The sequence below is a fragment of the Thamnophis elegans genome, chromosome 1 (assembly GCF_009769535.1).
Source record: "Thamnophis elegans isolate rThaEle1 chromosome 1, rThaEle1.pri, whole genome shotgun sequence".
Lineage (NCBI taxonomy): Eukaryota > Metazoa > Chordata > Lepidosauria > Squamata > Colubridae > Thamnophis > Thamnophis elegans.
The window spans coordinates 158409200-158427271 of NC_045541.1; positions in this window are offsets into that span (position 1 = coordinate 158409200).

Below are 18072 nucleotides of genomic sequence, written 5' to 3' on the forward strand. Positions count from 1 at the left end.
GAAATAAATATTCAAAAACATTATTGGTATCTATTTTTATTTTTGAAATTTACCGGTAGCTGCTGCATTTCCCACCCTAGGCTTATACTCGAGTCAATAACTTTTCCAGTTTTTTGTGGTAAAATTAGGTGCCTCGGCTTATATTCGGGTCGGCCTATACTCGAGTATATACGGTATCTGCCATAACGTCCTACCTGTTAATGACTACTTTTACTTCAACCACAATAACACAGGGGCTATCAATAAATACAAACTAAATGTAATCTTCATTGCAGGAAAAATGATTTCAGCAATAGAGTAGTAAACGTGTGGAAAACTCTACCTGATACTGTTGTTACTTCCTCTAACCCCCATACCTTTTATCTTAAACTGTGTACTGTGGACCTTACGCATTTGTTAAGAGGTCCCTAAGGGGGCGTGCATAGGTGCACCAGCATGCCTCCCATCCCTGACCTACTGTCCCCATTAATATGTACTCATTTGATGTGTTTATGGCTATGTTTTGCTTATTTATATTCATTTATCTGTGCCATTTTTTTTCATGTGCCCATGTCTATGTCTATAATGATACTTCTTTCCTTGTACTTGTTGAGAAAGAAAGAAAGAAAGAAAGAAAGAAAGAAAGAAAGGAAGGAAGATTGATTCAAAATTTTGATAGAACTGAACACTAGGCCCTATCCAACGGAATGCAGTTCAGTGTTGAGAAAAGTAAGGTTTTTTATTTAGGCAAGAAAAACCAAACACACAAGTATAGACTAGAAGGTAACTGACTCAACAGCAGTAACTGGGAAGAGGGATCTAGATGTCCTAGTGGACAACCACCTGCTGTAGGTATGAGCCAGTAGTGTGCTACAACTGCCAAAAAAGCTGATGCAATCCTAAACTGCATCAAGAGAGGGATAGAATCAAGATCACATGAACTGTTAATACTGCTTTAAAAGGCCTTGGTAAGGCCACACTTGGCATACTGCATCCAGTTTCGGACATCATGATACAAAAAAGATGTTGAGACTCTAGAAGGAGTGCAGAAAAGAGCAACAAAAATGATTAGAGAACCGGAGACTAAAACATATAATGAATGGTTATAGGAACTGGGTGTTATTCTGTAATTCTGTACTCTGCAATTCTGTTTTATCATAACAAGAGGAACCACAACAAGCAGTCAGTACTAATCTATTACCACCATCCCCACTTCTTAAATAACTCCAGTGCACAGCTTTGGACCCTCAGTTGCACTAATGCATATCATCTGGGTTTCCTCTGTCTCAGGAGAGGAACCAAGAAGGAGGAGAGATATTGCCAAGTGCCACTTATTCCTCAATGTTTGTAAGGAAACTATTGCTAAATTACAGTGCTTGGAGGCCACAGTTTCATTTGGAGAAGAGAAGCTGTCACGCATGTCTCTTGAAGAGATTAACAAAAGCTGATCTCCGATTAAAGAAATTCTTAACCTTTCAGAAGGTTCCACCAAGAAAGTTGCAAGCGTCTCAACTTGTAATGGAAGAAGAATTGGAGTCATACTGGCTGCCTGTTTGCATGGCATACAGGAGGAGCTAATTATATCTGGGCAAACATGTTGCATAAATCCAATTGGCTCGATTAGTTTATGCTTTAGGACTCTCTCTGAACCCAGGAAATCAAATCCATTTGTAAAAGCAGTGTGACATTAACTAACAGCTAAGTAGGCCATACAAGTAGAGCCAGCATGACCTTATTCATGCAATTTCCCTCCTAAGGGGAAAAAAATATGCTAGGGAAGGTAATCTGCTAATGACATATTTTGAGTTTGGAAAGGAGGGTGTCTCAAAAGACAAAAGATGTCCGTTATTTTGTTGGAAGAAGATTCCTTCAGCAGGTCAAACCATATTAGGAAACTGCTGTTGGCCAGGAGTTTTATTATATTTTCAAGTCAAAGGGAGCCACGTTCTGGCTAGGATGGAAGGATACATCGCCTCAGCTTCCAGGAATGCCCCATCTAGAATCCGTTTGGAGTTGGGTGGTGTCCAGGGGTGAACTTCAGCAGGTTCTGACAGGTTCTGGAGAACCAGTAGGGGAAATTTTGAGTAGTCCAGAGAACTGGCAAATACCACCTCTGGTTGGCCCCAGAGTGGGGATGGGGATTTTGCAATATCCTTCCCCCAGGAGTGTGGAAGGGAGTTGATTTTGCAGTATCCTTCCCCTGCCATGCCCACCAAGCCATGGCCACAGAACCAGTAGTAAAAAACAAGTTTGAATTTCACCACTGGTGGTGTCCATATTGAATAAATCATCATCATCATCATCACCACCACCACCACCACCACCACCACCACCACCACCACCACCACCAAAGGAACATATCAATTTGCTACCCTGGTGGTTTCCAGGCTTGCCATCAGCACCCAGACCCATGGACTCCTAGCAGAAAGACAGGTAGTCCTCGACCTACGGCAGTTTGTTTAGTGACCATTCAAAGTTACAATGGCACTGAAAAATGTGGCTCATGACCATTTTTCATAGTTGCAACCTTTGCAGCACCCTTAAGATCATCTGATCAAAATTCAGAGGCTTGGCAACTGGTTCATATTTATGACCTTTGCTGTATCATGTGATCACCTTTTGCGATCTTCTGACAAGCAAAGTCAAAGGGGAAAACAGATTCACTTCACAACCCGGGCTACTAACCTATCAATGGCAGTAACTCACTTAACAACTGCGGCAAGGGAAGTCATAAAATGAGACAAAACAAGTGTCTCACTTAACAACGGAAAGTTTGGGCTCAATTGTGGTCATCAGTTTGTATGGCCATTCTATCTCACAGAATCGATATCCTATGCATTTCCTGTTGCAAAAGCAGAGTGCATATCCGTGCAACCTCTTTTTCAACCCTCACATATTATCTTATGCAAACCATCCCTTCAAAAACAGGAAAAACCCAAGCAAACAAACAAGCAAACCTCTCCCTCCTATCTCTTGTGGAAGTTCCACATCGGATGGGAGAAATAAAGCTGAAAGATGACAGCTTGTTCAACAACGTAAACATCAGGATGTGTTTTTTTGGCAAGGACGATGATCCTCCAAATTCAGCTCTCCCACATTAGTCCTCCTTGACTCTTTACATTGCTGGGATTTATGCTTGAGTGTGTCTTGTATTCCAGAGGATGTTGCATAAGTCTCTCCTCACCACAATTCAAATCTGCCAAAATATGGAAACCGCCTACGTCAGCCAAACGAAGAAAAATATTCTGGAGTCTCCGCAACATAAAGTTGTTGTTGCCTGGAATATGTGTGTGTGTTGCTTGGCTCAGACCGAAAGGTTTGAATTACTGAGCCCAAGATACGCTGGATGTGGGCCTGTGGTGCGTGTCCTTGACTATCCTTCCCAAGGGCAGAGCAAACAAAAGGAGAGGTCCTCTTCCCACGGGCCAGGAAGAGGAGCCGTTAAAGACCAGCCAAACCAGGCCCAGGAAATCTCATGTCTCCAGAGCACATCTGTTGCTTAATCCTAGGGAGGTTTATTGGAAAGCAGCTTCGTTTTTCTTTCTTAAAGCAAAACCAGCCAGTTCACTATTTCAAACCACAAAGAAGATTTTCTAGTCCACCCAATGAAAATTCGTCACTACAAGGAGTCCTCGACTTACAAACTGTTCATTTAGTGACCAAAGTTACAACGGCACTGGAAAAAAAAGACTTATTACTGTTTTTGATTACTGTAACGCGCTCTACATGGGGCTGCCCTTGAAGAGTGTTCGAAGACTCCAGCTTGTTCAGAACGCAGCCGCGCGAGCGATTGTGGGTGCACCTCGGTGCACCCACGTTACACCTATCCTCCACGAGCTGCACTGGCTGCCCATTGGTCTCCAGACATGCTTCAAGGTACTAGTCATTACTTTTAAAGCCCTACATGGTATCGGACCTGGGTACTTAAGAGACCGCCTCCTGCCAGTCACCTCCGAAAGACCTATTAGATCCCACAGACTAGGCCTCCTCCGAATTCCATCTGCCAGCCAATGTCAGCTGGTGACTCCTCGGGGGAGGGCCTTCTCTGTGGCTGCTCCGGCCCTCTGGAACGATCTCCCCTTGGAGATCCGGACCCTCACCACCCTTCCGGCCTTCTGCAAAGCAGTTAAGACCTGGCTGTTCCGGCAGGCCTGGGGCTGTTGAACTATCCAGCCCCATTCGAGGTTATGGCTGTTGTAGAATTTTAAATTGTTGTTTTTTTATTTTATTTTTTGTATCCCCTCCCTTTTTATTGTTAGCCGCCCTGAGTGTCTCGGGAATAGGGCGGCATACAAACTTAATAAAATGAAGTGAAATGAAATTTTCATACTTAACAACCATTACAGCCTCCCCATTGTCATGTGATCAGAATTCAAATGCTTGGCAACTGACTCATGTTTATGATGGCTGCTGTGTCCCTGGATCACGTGGTCACCTTTTGTGACCTTCTGACAAGCAAAGTCAATGGGGAAGCCAGATTCACTTAACAACTGTGTGACTAACCTAACAATTACAGTGATTCACGTAACAAGTGTGGCAAGAAAGGCCATAAAATAGGGCAAAACTCACTTGAACAAATGTCTTGATAAGCAACAAAAAAGTTTGGCTGAATTATGGTCATACGTTGAGGACTAGCTGTACTGCAGGAGCTTCCTTGATAGCAGACATCACATCTTCCTTGCGCCACCATCCTCTTGATATTCCAGCACTTCCATGGGGGGGAAATAATGCTTCCAATGGCCATGAGTTTAGACTTGCCGATTCAGTCTGTCCCGCGGGATAACTAAAACTGCCCATGTCTTTTAGACCTGAATTGGCAGATTTCAACTCAGCAATGATTCAGTTGAATGGTTTATTGAAATCTAGGTTGCAATTTCCAGTAAGTTATTCTTCCTTCATAAAAAAAATGAGGATTAATATGTTCAGGAGGTTAAGCATTTCTTCAGAATTTTATTGGTTTGGGACATTATTGATAGAGAATAAATCTAGAATTTAGCCCGTCTGAAGGTGTTTAGGAAGGGAGGGAGGGAGGGAGGGAGGGAAGGAAGGAAGGAAGGAAGGAAGGAAGGAAGGAAGGAAGGAAGGAAGGAAGAACTAAGGAGTTCAGTGAGCTTACTTTGTCACTTGCCCAGCATACAAGTAATTCTTGGTTAGCAACTGGCTTGTTTAGTGACTGTTGTAGTTATGATAGTGATGAGAAAGTAACTTTATGATCAAGCCTCACATTTATAAGCTCTGCAGGTTTGTAAAGCAAAGGAAAACTAAAGTAAAATCATAAGCAGTGTCACAATTTCACTTAGTGACTACTTCACTTAATAACCAAGTTCTCAGTCCCTATTGTGGTTGTTAAATAAGGACTACCTGTATGACTTTATCAGAACATATATGTGCAAGTGTGAATTTCCTGACATCACAGACTGTATTGCTCCAATCACCATAATAACTGAAAGCAATTGGGGATTAAGATCAAATGCTTATACGATGACACTGAATGCATGGGAAAATAGAAAGATTTGTTTTTCTTTGTGGATCAATCTGTAATTTGGAGGTTTTGAAATTTCAACAAGGGAATGAATTTTTGCAAGGGAAGGAAGGTAGATCAATAATAGTCCATTTCCTTGCCAAGCACTGAATTTACCACTCCTAAATTCAAAAAAGGGTGACTCAGTGACAATGACGTACAGTGAGGTTTATGGCTGGTGAGGCAGTCTTCTCCCCGACACCCCACTGTCTAAAGCGCTTTCTTTCTTTCTTTCGCCTGCCTGAGCTCTGACAGGCAGGTGAAAGAAAGTGCCAGCCCGCCAGCTCGCTTTCTTTTGCCCGCCTCTATGTCCGTGGCGGACATAAAGGCGGGCAGTTCAGGCGAGCTGGCGGGCTGGCACTTTCTTTCTTTTGCCCAGAGACGGGCAGCTCAGATGGGCTGCCACCTCTGGGCAAAAGAAAGAAAGCGCCAGCCCGCCAGCTCGCCTGAACTGCCCACCTCTGGGCAAAAGAAAGCGGCAGCCCACCAGCAGAAGCAGGCAAAAGACCTGCCTCTGCTGGCGGGCTGCCGTGGACACAGAGAAAGAAAGTTGGCGGGCTGCCCTCCCTGCCTCTCTGACTCCTACCCCCTTCCCTCTCTTCACTCTCAAACAAACTCTCTCTCAAATTGAGAGTTTGTTTGAGTGAAGAAACAAACTCATGCACACACACACACACACACACACTCATACAAAAATTACTTACAATTACTTACAAATTACATTAATTTTGAATTCCTCCCCCTCCTTCCGTCCCACATACCTTTTCCAGCAGTTTCACAGAGGATTTCAACTCTGCTCTTGCCTACCATGATGAAAATGTAAAAATGTAAAAGGAAAAAGGCAAGAGCTGCTGAGGTCAGGCTGGCTTAGCTGCTGCCAGAGTCTCCAATGGATGACTTTGCTTAACTATTTAAAAAAGCCTCTAAAAAAGTGCCCTCTACAGGAGGAGGCGAGAGAATCACGTGCCTCATCTACATAAAGAATTTTTCGGCTTTTAACCCTTGCTTAACTCTGCTCGAGTGATCATAAAGATAGACTAAATGAGGCACGTGATTCTCCTGCCTCCTCCTGTAGAGGACACTTTTTCTATAGGCTTTTTTAAACAGTTAAGCACTAAGCAGAGTCATCCACTGTGACTCTGGCACCAACTCGCTCAGCCTTTTTCCTTTTACATTTTTTTTTCTTTTCATGATGACAGTGGTGAGGCTCTGCCTCCCCTGACTGCACGTCACTGCTCAGTGACTAAGACACTGAGCTTGTTGATCAGAAAGGTCGGCAGTTCGGCGGTTCGAAAACCTAGTGCCGTGTAATAGAGTGAGCTCCCGTTACTTGTCAACCTAGCAGTTCAAAAGCATATAAAAATGCAAATAGAAAAATAGGAACCACCTTTGGTGGGAAGGTAACAGCATTCTGTGCACCTTTGGCATTTAATCATGCCGGCCACATGACCATGGAGACCTCTTCAGACAGCACTGGCTCTTCTGATTTGAAATGGAGATGAGCACCGCCCCTAGAGTCGGGAACAACTAACATATATGTGTGAGGGGAAGTTACCTTTACCTAAAGTTCAAAAAAGGGCTGATTAAACCTCTCTCTCTGTATGTTCCTGTGTGTGTTTGTGAGCGTATGTGCGAAGAGGCAAAAGGGATGGGAAGAAAACAGCTTTTGGAATGATGATGCTTCTGGCAAAATGCTGAGAAGTTTTTGTTCTGTTATCTGGATGGACTCTTTTTCATGGCAGCTGGAGTTACAAGTAATTCCGTTTGCTTTTTTTCCCAGATTTTGTTATTGTGACGTTCTTCTTATCTCCAAAGGACCTGGGAGCACCGTGCTTTGAAATGCATAATTAAAACATCGAAGCCTGTTTTGTTTTGCATTTTAAATGGCATTTTAAATTGGGAAATCAAACCATTTCCTGCTGAGTGGTCATGAAATAATGCCCAGGGAATAAGGCTTTTAAAAATAAACAAATATTTACTCCACGATTTGGTCTGTGTAACTGTATGTGTGTGGCCCAGTGTAGCTTCAGGGTACAGATACACTACACTGCAGTTGAAAACCAGGAATCTGGCAGCACATTTTCAAACCAACACATTTTTATTCAAAGGCAAAGGATTTTGTGAACTATAGTTCACTTCACCAGATGCATGTAGTGGCTAAACAGATAAAGGATTTAAAGGGGGATGAGACAGTAGAGGAGGATGGGAGGTGAAAGTAGTTTAGTTAAGTAAATGCAGACAATTTATGAGATAGATTAACAGCAACAATTAACAGTATCAATATATTATTGTAACGAGTCGAAATACCAATGTGTGTTTATTTATCACATTTATATAGCGACCTGTCACCCAAATGTGATTGGCAGGAACAATAGAAAAAGACCATAAAAGAAACAAACTTCAAAAAATATTCATAATAAAAAAATACATTAATATTATTATTATTTTTAAAGTAGGCGGGAGCATCTTTGATATTATACACAATGTAGCCATCTGGCCAGTTCTCCATTTTCCTGAAATCTCCAAGTCTGTGGACACAGCCACATTTTGAGGGACTTCTGGAAGGTTTGCAGGGATGGGGCTTATCTTGGGGGCAATGATGTTCCACAATGTGGGTGCCATAGCAGAAAAGACCTATCTCCAGGACCTCGTCAGATGTTATTCCTTAACTGATGGGACTCATAACATGCTGGTCCTGATGGGAAGGGCATAAATAGGAAGAGGTGGTATCTCAAATACTCTGGCCCCATGTCATGAAGAGCTTTAAAGCTCAAAAACAGCATTTTTAATAACATCTGGAAGTAAACTGGCAACTGATGCAGCCCACAGAGTGTAATATGGGCCATCCTAGGAGCATACATACGGTAATAGTATGCAAGAATGACCTTGAGAATGAAGGGAAGAGATGCTGCGTAGGGATCAATTAGATAAAAGAGGAGGAGGAATTAGCCCATAGCTGAATAATAGATGAACTTAGAAGAGGATCCATCCTATTTATCAGGTGATGAAAAGATGGTGGAAGATTTTATACTTTCAAATTTGCATCATTGATGTCATCCTCTCAGGCAGGAAACATGACCAGATGTTTCTACTTTATTGTAAGTCTACATTAACAGAATCTTGCAAGTTTAAAAGTACAAACTTCTCACCTCCTTTTTAACGCCTGATAAATTTGAGGGGATTCTTTCTTTGCCCATTTTTCAACTATGGGCTCCTCCCCTAAATGACATCTTTTCATTCATTTCTCAAGATTATTCCTCATATTATTACAGCAACTGCCGGCACCATCACATTTTATAGCAGCTGAAGCTTCCAAATACTCTTCAAAGAGTGTAGAATGCATTGCAATAATCCACCCAGGAGGTGACCAAGGTACGAGTGACCATGAGCACAGCTTCCCAATCCAGGAGCAGGAACAAGTTGTCCATAACACAAAGCTGCTAGCCACAACTGCCACCTGCTCCTTGAGCAGATGTCATGAGTCCAGGAAACCCCAGATTGTGCATCCAGATTGTTTATTAGCAGCAGCACAACCCCATCCAGTACCAAAGATGGCAAAGTCTCAGGAATGGAAGGCCAAAGCCTCTCAATCTTGCCAGGGTTTAAGCCAGTTAGAAAATTAAGACTTTCTAAGATGCTCAGAAATGTTTGATGTTTGTGAATTCAGCAAAGGCTGCTGGTGAGGTTTCCTCACTAGTAATCATTGTGACTATACAAAATTATTTTATTTTATGGATCATCGTCTTTGTGGAACACATCCTAAGAACAAAAACAGTGCATTTTTAAAGAGTTCTGATTTCCAAAGTAGCTGACAATCCTCCTGTTCAACTTGGGTTGAACAGAAATGCTTACTGTTCGTATCTGACAGAAGTAAAACTGAGGCTGATTCATGGAAGGTATACCAGTACCTATGTGTGAAGAAACCCAATTAATTTTGAGGAGAAATAACCATAAGAATGACGCTTCCTCTTCAACAAGCATCTTTGTAAAATTTCCGTCTGCGCACTTTCGAACTTCCCTGATTCAATTGTTAAATATTTAAGACGTTAGTGAGTAAATGACTATTTAAGAGGACTTCTACAATTATTCATTTTTGTGAGGAAGAGTTTGCCTTGAATATGTGTCCTTGTGGTCCCTGTTTCCCCAAAAATAAGACCTCCCCGGATAATAAGCCCAATCAGGCTTTTGAGCGCATGTGCTAAAATAAGCCCTCCCCAGAAAATAAGCCCTTCCCAAAAATATTGCAACACAGCAGCAGCCATGAGGTGACCATGCTCGACGCCTCCTGCACCTCAAAAATAATAAGTCCTCCCCGAAAATAAGGCCAAGCACTTATTGGGGGGGGTTTGAAAAGAAAATAAGACCCTGTCTTATTTTCAGGGAAACATGGTAGATATGAACAAACAGGGATTTGATAATCCTCACATCTGCACTTGGATTGGAGAAGGGCACAGAGCTGAGATGGATAGACTTCATGGAAAGCGTGCCAGTCGCAAAAGTGTAAGCAGGTGCTGAAAAACAAAATAGAGCAGGGTTCTTTGCCACCGGCAACTTCCCAAGGTTACTTTCTATGTACTTGAAAGCCCTCCAAGGTGCAGAAGCATTCCAAAAGCAGATGTTAAGCTCTATAATCTAATTGTTTAATACAGAAAAAAATAATAGAGAGCAATTGACTGATTTAGGGTGACTTCGTTGTTCTCAGTGGAAAAGCAGTTTGCCTTGAACACACTATCTTAGGGTATTAGACATAAAGGAACTGCAATTACGTGTCTGTCATCATTTGACTCTTCCGTGTATGCTGCTCATAACTAAACAAACCACATTCTTCCTAGCCTCCATAATCCCAGCTGTCCCTTCCCTTCTTTGGGGGAAACAAGTCACAGCTTGATTTGTGGTTGCCTAATAGTTGTTAATCTGCATCACAAGAAATTAAGTCTATAGGCAAACTCACAGCACCCATGGAAGCGTAATATTTTTATTTTCATTTTAGTCCGTTCAAAAGACAGAAGTTGACTAGATCATGCTTCTCCCAAATCAGCTTCATCGGAACCTTGTGTGGACTTTCAACTTTTTTCTATCTTCTTCTTCTGTTCCACATTGCCATTTTAGCAGCAGGTAAGAACATGCCTAATGAGAATTTGGAAGCCAACCAGAAAAGGGTTGGTCTTCTCTTAATAATACAGTAATTTCCATTGAATAACACCCCATTTGATGCTCTGCTAGCAGTAAAGATGGGGTAGATGTTTCGTGTAACCTCCTTCCTCTCTTTCCCATGCCTTCCAGCTCTAGATACCTGTCAGTTATCAGGAAAGGTGACTGATCCAGAGGACGCTACCTTTCAAGAGAGATTTTGAAAACTTCTGCTGGTTATTGGACCCATCTCAATAGATCAACAATCTGGATTTAATTCCTGAAGCCACGGTGAAGACCAAGATTTCTCTGGCACCAGGTAGGAAAAGAATTAGCTCTTTTTGTTATATTAGGGACAGCTTTTCAGATACTCAAGAACCTTCAGATTCTCAGAGTTCTGAATTACAATATTTTACCTGCTTCTCATAAAGCCAGGTTAATCCATTCAAGGCAAATGGGAAATGGAAGTTTCCTAACCAAAACGAGTCGATGGCAGAAGTATATACAGTATTAATGCAATAAACTCAGCATATGCAACTTATCACAGATAAGCTTTCTTGCGAGTAGTAATCCTTTTTGATAAGCACAGATTGTTCCACGCTTTAATTAAATTATCTGTACAATTGATTTGATGAGTGCTCCAATCCATTTAAGGAAAGTGACACGTGTATAGCTTGCTTGGTCTGGAATGGACATCATGCTGTTTTAGGTCTTATTTTATATTTAGACTGCATGGTTGCAAAATATACTTTGATATGAATGTTCAAAGATGTGTCTCCTTCCATTTTCTGGCATAGTTATAGCTAGACCTCTTGAGAACAGAAATAGGGTGTAAAAAGCAAAATGTCTGAGATTTGTGAAATGCTTGTGAAGCACCATCACTCACCTCCCTTAAGCCTGGGAGTTCAGTGGAGGGTGATATGCCAAAAGAGAAGCTAAAAGCACTCCATCAAAACTGTTGTCTATATCTCTGAAATCTAACAATCAAAGAGCAGACACGGGCTCAGAGTATCCATATTTAAAAGGGGTAGGTGTCTCTAACAACTTATCTTTTCTTTGCCTGCTTTTAAAGAAAAGAAGCTTGTTTGTCTTCTCACAATTAATTCTAGATGTGATTTCTTAATTTTGCCTAATGCGAAATAAGAGTAGGGTTTTTTTTTCTCAGACTGTTGGAGAGTACGTTCCTTGAGGTTTTGTAGAAAGAGTGCAGTTAAAGAACCATGAGTTAGAGCAGCTTATTTCCCCTGTGGCCGGAGAAGGAAATTGCACATCCTTAGGACCTCGATGTCCATCAGGCACCTTAAAATATGAGCTTGTGAGAGACATATTGGGAGAGAGACCAGTGCTCCCTAAGAAAAAAGCTGGAAGTAGGCATGAAAAATTCTTCTGCATCATAGAATTGGCATATCATCTGTAAACAGTAAGTGCCTTGCAATCAGTGAAGCTCTTGGTGTATCTCTTGGTGTTTGGGGCTGTGGTGTGTGTGATACAAAGTGTGGGGCTATTTGATTCCAGAAAAGTGTGTTAATTTGGTGGATATAGTTAACTATGGATAAATCTGCCATACAAACCCAGCTAGAGATTCAGAATGTGTTGTTCAGGAAGATAGTTTTGCCCACATATATGGAACTCTAGTACTGTTGCAAATGCTAACCTAGTAATTCACGTCACAGGGGTGTTGCTTGGCGAATGAGCTGGAGGAGTGGGGCCAAGGGTCACAAGTCTCATGGTGACAATTGGGAGATAAATCTGTAGGTTTCTTGACGGGAAGGAATATTGGTATTTCAGAGCCTCTGGACTTGGCTCAGAGCCATAAATACCCTGAACTATAAGATACAGCATTAAGAATGCATCCAGAGTATTTTGATATATTTGTCTGGGGCTGAAGGAGTTAGCAGCTGTGCAATGGAAGCACAGCTACTTTTGGGGTATCACAAAGAATCAGGGCTCAAACATATGAAAACAATGTCTGTTTGGGGCTATGTCACACTCTCCCTTCTCAAAAGGATCTGCCTGAAGCCGAGTCCGTGCCTTGTTTATGTCCCAGAGCCAATTTAAATTTCTCCTGGGAAAGGTCTGGGATTTGTGCTTGCAAAATGTCAGGACTGTCTGTTGCACTGTATGCAACATATAATTACAGCTGGAAAGGCCTCAATAGCAGGAAAACATTCCAAACCCATAATTTTTCAAGATCCTTCTTTGCCCAAACCATCTTCGGTTTGTCAACAACCCTGGCAAAACTGTCTCCAGCTTGGAGGCAGCTGTCTTGCCAAGGCTGTGTTATGTGCTAAGGGGACCAATTACAAGCAAGAGGTGGGGTGGGGTGGGGAAAATCCTTCAGACTGGGTTATTTATTTTATGGAGTATTTTAGCCCAGGGGTTCTCAACTTTGACAACTTTAAGATGTGTAGGTTTCAAATCCCATCGTGGTTGTGGAATTCTGGGAGTTGAAATACATGCATCTCAAAGCCGATAAGACTGAGAAACGATGTTGCAGTCTACCTTCTGTGCAGCCTTTCCTTTGTTCAAAATTGAAATCCCCTGGGAAAGGGGAGAATAAGTCACCTATTTTAACCATCTGTTGCCTTCAAAATGCGCTGAAATGATTACATGGAATTTTGACGGTTGAAGAGCTGTGTATCACAAGAACACTGAATTGGGAGACTCTAAGCCAAGGCTAAAAAAGAGGTGTGCATTTTTCAGACTGAGGTACATCCTGGGCTTTTGAATGGTGTGCTATTGCTCATACTCCAAGAAAATATGGGTCAAAGTCAGGACAAGGGCTTACTTTGGATTTCATTTCATTTACCCTTTAAATGTAGTAAAAATTAGAGGGTTTAACACTGTTTTCCGTTTCGTTGTGTTTTTTATTGTTACTTCTGGGAGAGTGGGAGGGGGGGAGACATGTGTCATGTTACATGAAAGGCTTAAATACACCCAATATTCAGCTAGACTTAAATACGCCTAATATTCAGGTAACATTTATACAGAGGTCCTTGGTGCTCTTTGAGTCTAGTTTTTTTCTTGGAGATGTTTTATTACCCAAATTAGATAACATCATTAGGACAACTTGTTGTACAGTCAAATGAACTGCTAAAGAAGAACATGTGATAAATAGTGGAAATAGAAGGTCAGGTTTTGAAGGCCAATTACACATTATCTGAATATTTTGCTTTAATTATCAACCTAATTAACTAATAATTAGCAATTATCACTAGTCCATTTCCCTCCCATTTTTCTCTGCAAGTTGTACATGCTAAACATTTTACATTGCCTTAACTGTTCTTTTCAGTTCTATTCAGTTGGTAGCTGTTTTTCTCTGATTTGCTAACTATCTTGCTCAAAAGGCTGGAAACTCACTGTACAAGAGTAACTTCTATAATATTGTATACCATTGTAAGGGATGGTAGAGGGACACCGTGGCTCAGTGGCTAAGACGCTGAGCTTGTCGATCAGAAAGGTCGGCAATTCAGCAGTTCAAATCCCTAGCGCCGTGTAACGGAGTGAGCTCCCATTACTTGTCCAGCTTCTGTCATACTAGCAGTTTGAAAGGATGTAAAAATGCAAGTAGAAAAATAGGGACCATTTTGGTGGGAAGGTAACAGCATTCCGTGCACCTTCGGCGTTTACTCATGCTGGCCACATGACCACGGAGACGTCTTCGGACAGCGCTGGCTGCAATGGAGATGGGCACTGCCCCCTAGAGTTGGGAACGACTAGCACTTATGTGCGAGGGGAACCTCTACCTTTTTAAAGGATGGTAGAGGTTAACTCACACAAATAGCTGACAAGACAAGACAAGACAAGGCAATGAATGCACACTTCTTTTCTATAGCTAAATGCTGGCTTCCTCGAATCTGCTTATTGACAGGTAAAGATCAGAATTGGGTAGGCAATGATTTTCCCTGTGACCCTCTATAGAAGTAAAAGTTGGATTTGAAGAAGCAATCTAGAAAAAGTATTGATGTTTTTGAACTTGGTGATGGAGAAGACTCCCGAGAATACCATGGAGAGCCAAGAAAACTAAACCAATCGATCCTTGAATATATCAAATAGACTTATAGCAATAGCAGTTAGACTTATATACCGCTTCATAGGGCTTTCAGCCCTCTCTAAGCCGTTTACAGAGTCAGCATATCGCCCCCACAGTCTGGGTCCTCATTTCACCCACCTCAGAAGGATGGAAGGCTGAGTCAACCTTGAGCCGGTGAGATTAGAACCGCTGAACTGCAGATAACAGTCAGCTGTAGTACTGCACCCTAACCACTGCGCCACCTCGGCTTATCACTTGAAGAAGATCATACTTGGACATATTATGCGAAGACCTGGGTCACTGTGGAAGGCTCTGGGGTTGGGAAAGAGAAAGGAAAGAGACGATGGGGATGACTAGCAGTCAGCTGGACAGAATCAGTTACAGCAGCAGCAAGTGCACAAGGCTGAAGACAGATCATCCTGCAGAAAAAAAATCTATCTACCGGTAGTCCTCGACTTACAACCACAACTGAGTCCAACATTCCTGTTGCTAAGTGAAACCTTAGTTAAGTGAGTTTGCTCCCATTTTACAATCTTTCTTGCCACACGTTCTTAAATGAATCACAGGAGGTGTTAAACTAGTCAAACTGTTGTTCACTGAATCTGGCTTCCCCATTGACTTTGCTTTTCAGAATGTCACAAAAAGGTTCACATGACCCTGGGAAGCTGCAACCGTCATAAATATGAGTCAATTGCCAAGCGTATGCATTTTGATCCCATGATGCTACGAGGGCCATAAGTGGTCGTAAGTCACCTTTTTCAGTGCCGTTGTAACTTTGAACGGTCATTAAATGAACTGTTGTGAAGTCAAGTACTACCTGTATATGGTTGGTAGGAATCAGCAATGACTTGATGGTACATAATCTACCAGTCAAATCTTGATTTGTACAAATCTCAGATCGCTTGTTCTAGATCAAGGGTATCAGACTCAAGGCCCATGGGCCGAATTCGGGCCATGGAGTGCTTAGATCTGGCCTGAGGGGTCCACTCTGGAAACAACAAAGTACCAGCCCGCGGAGCCTCTGCCAATGAAAATGGAGCTCGGGAGGAGCACGTGGTCCTCCCAGGCTCTGTTTTCGCTGCAGCAGCCTCCTGCAACCCTCTGCCACCGAAAACAAGCCTCCCCAAGCTCCATTTTCAGTGGCAGAGGCCATCGCAGCCAAAAATTGAGCCCCAATGAGTGACATCGGGCTGGCCATGCCCCCCCACAGCCCCCCTGAAGTTCAAACACAACTCTGATGCAGCCCTCAATGAAATTGAGTTTGACATCCCTGTTCTAGATGTTAGCATCACAGGTCAGTAGTCTCCATTCAGCAATACTCACATGCCAGGAAGTCCAAAAGTAGAGGAAACTGGGGTTGTTTGAGGCCAGATTGCAGTAGGTTTGGGGTGAATTAATCTATACTTTCTATAATGTTCTTTTAAAAAAATGTGTTTTTTTTTATCTCTATTAGTTTGCAAAGAGCGTAAGGATGTTTATTCATTTATTTTAGTTTCAGAAGAAAATATATACAAGGGTGTTTTTTTTCATTTTTTTTTCCTTTCAGTTGCCAAGAAAAATATATTGTATAAACTTTTATTGGAAAATCGCACTGCACACATTTGAGAAAGGCAAATATAGGAAAATAATAATTGAATTCTGTTCGTTTACTCGATTCAGGAAGTATAAAATTAACTCAGTTCATATTTTCAGCACATACTAAACAAATAACTATTTTTTTTCCTCCTAACTAAGATTAGTGCTTCTAACTCTTTGCCCTAGGCACTGCCACAATTCTTGGTTCTGTCATACAGCAGAGCTGAAATGCTTTCCCTTATTTTGTCACTTCACAGCAGCCTGCAGAGGAAAGGCAGAGAGAAATGTTCTCATTCTGATTGGCTTTATGGCAATGCCAGGTGATGACATCAAAACAACGTGTTCTGCTTCTGGGACCAGAACATCTATCGGTTTCTCTCAATATAGCCATTGGCTAAGAATTGTAATTTCCCAAAATCTAACGAATGAGGTTCATAGCAACCTCCAGAATGCTGCATCCATCATTATGCAGCATCCAGTGAAAATTTCACAACATTCTGGATATTGCACGATTTTGGCTTTCGTCCATCATTTCAAATTGGCACGTTGAAGTAGGCTAATGGAGAAAAAGAGAAGGTGGGGAGTCTTAAGCTATATAGGGTGGATATTCACTGGCCCCACTTGCAATAATATTGCAAAATTATCCTCAGAAATGAAGCATTGGCATGTCTGACATTGTTATTGAAGGGATCAGCCTGCAGACTATAGGGGAGGTACCCTAATACTCTTTCATTGAAACAAATATGTCCTTGTCTTTCGGGAAGAAAGCAGGTCACAATGCAAGCTAAGTTTCACGTTTTCATCCTGGCATACACACACACACACAAACACACACACAGAGAGACAGAGAGACAGAGAGACAGACAGACAGACAGACAGACAGACAAGAATTCAGCCAAAAGATCCAAATTGTCCCTCTGTTGAAGAGAACAAGCTATCCATTTTTAGTGGCAAATATTAATGGGAATAATGGCCAACATCCTAAACTTTCAGCTAGTCTCAGAAAAAAGGAATAGCTGGCTATAACCTGCAGTTTGCTTGTCAACTAAGTTGCCATTTAGTTTTGAGGATAAACTCTTTCATTGATAGTGCTGAGATAAGATTTAACTGTCAATCCAGTCAGCTAATAGATATCATTCCCACAAAAAGGACCCATCTTGGGTTTTTTTTAATTTCAAACAGTAAAATTATGGTGATCAGAATCTCCCCTTGATAGTTCTCTCAACATATTGCATTTAGTTCTCTCAACAAGTTGCATTTAGACAAGCTACACCTTGTCTATGATTGTTAGGTATGAACTTGAGGGGAAAGAGAGAGGGGAGGGAGAGGGAGTGGGAGAGACAGAGAAAGAGGGAGACAGGGAGAGGGGGAGGGGAGAGAGAGAGAGAGAGAGACAAGAGAGGGAGGGAGGAAGACACAGAGACACAGAGAGGGAGAGGGAGAGAGATCCTGCTAATTCATTGATAATGGTTGACTGCTTGAAAACGTGAGAGCCATGTGCTTTATAATCTGTCAAACGTAAGTAAACAAATTTGATGTTATGGGTCTTTTGGAAAAGCTCATGAACTAAAAGAATACTTAGATATGTGAAACTCTTACAAGCCATTAGAACTGCAATTCAGCAATCCCTCCGAGCCCCAATGGTTTCCCCAGTTGAAACGTTCTTGCTACCTTGAAATATCCTGAATGACTCCCAGGGCATTTTAATTAAATGTATTCCTTTCAGGGGTGCAAATGAAAAGAAGGATTGTGAATGCCAAACAATGGGAAGAACAGTCTTGTTGAGCAAAGCAGCTTCACAATGGGCTTTCAGGAGAGGCAGTAGGGAAGCCAC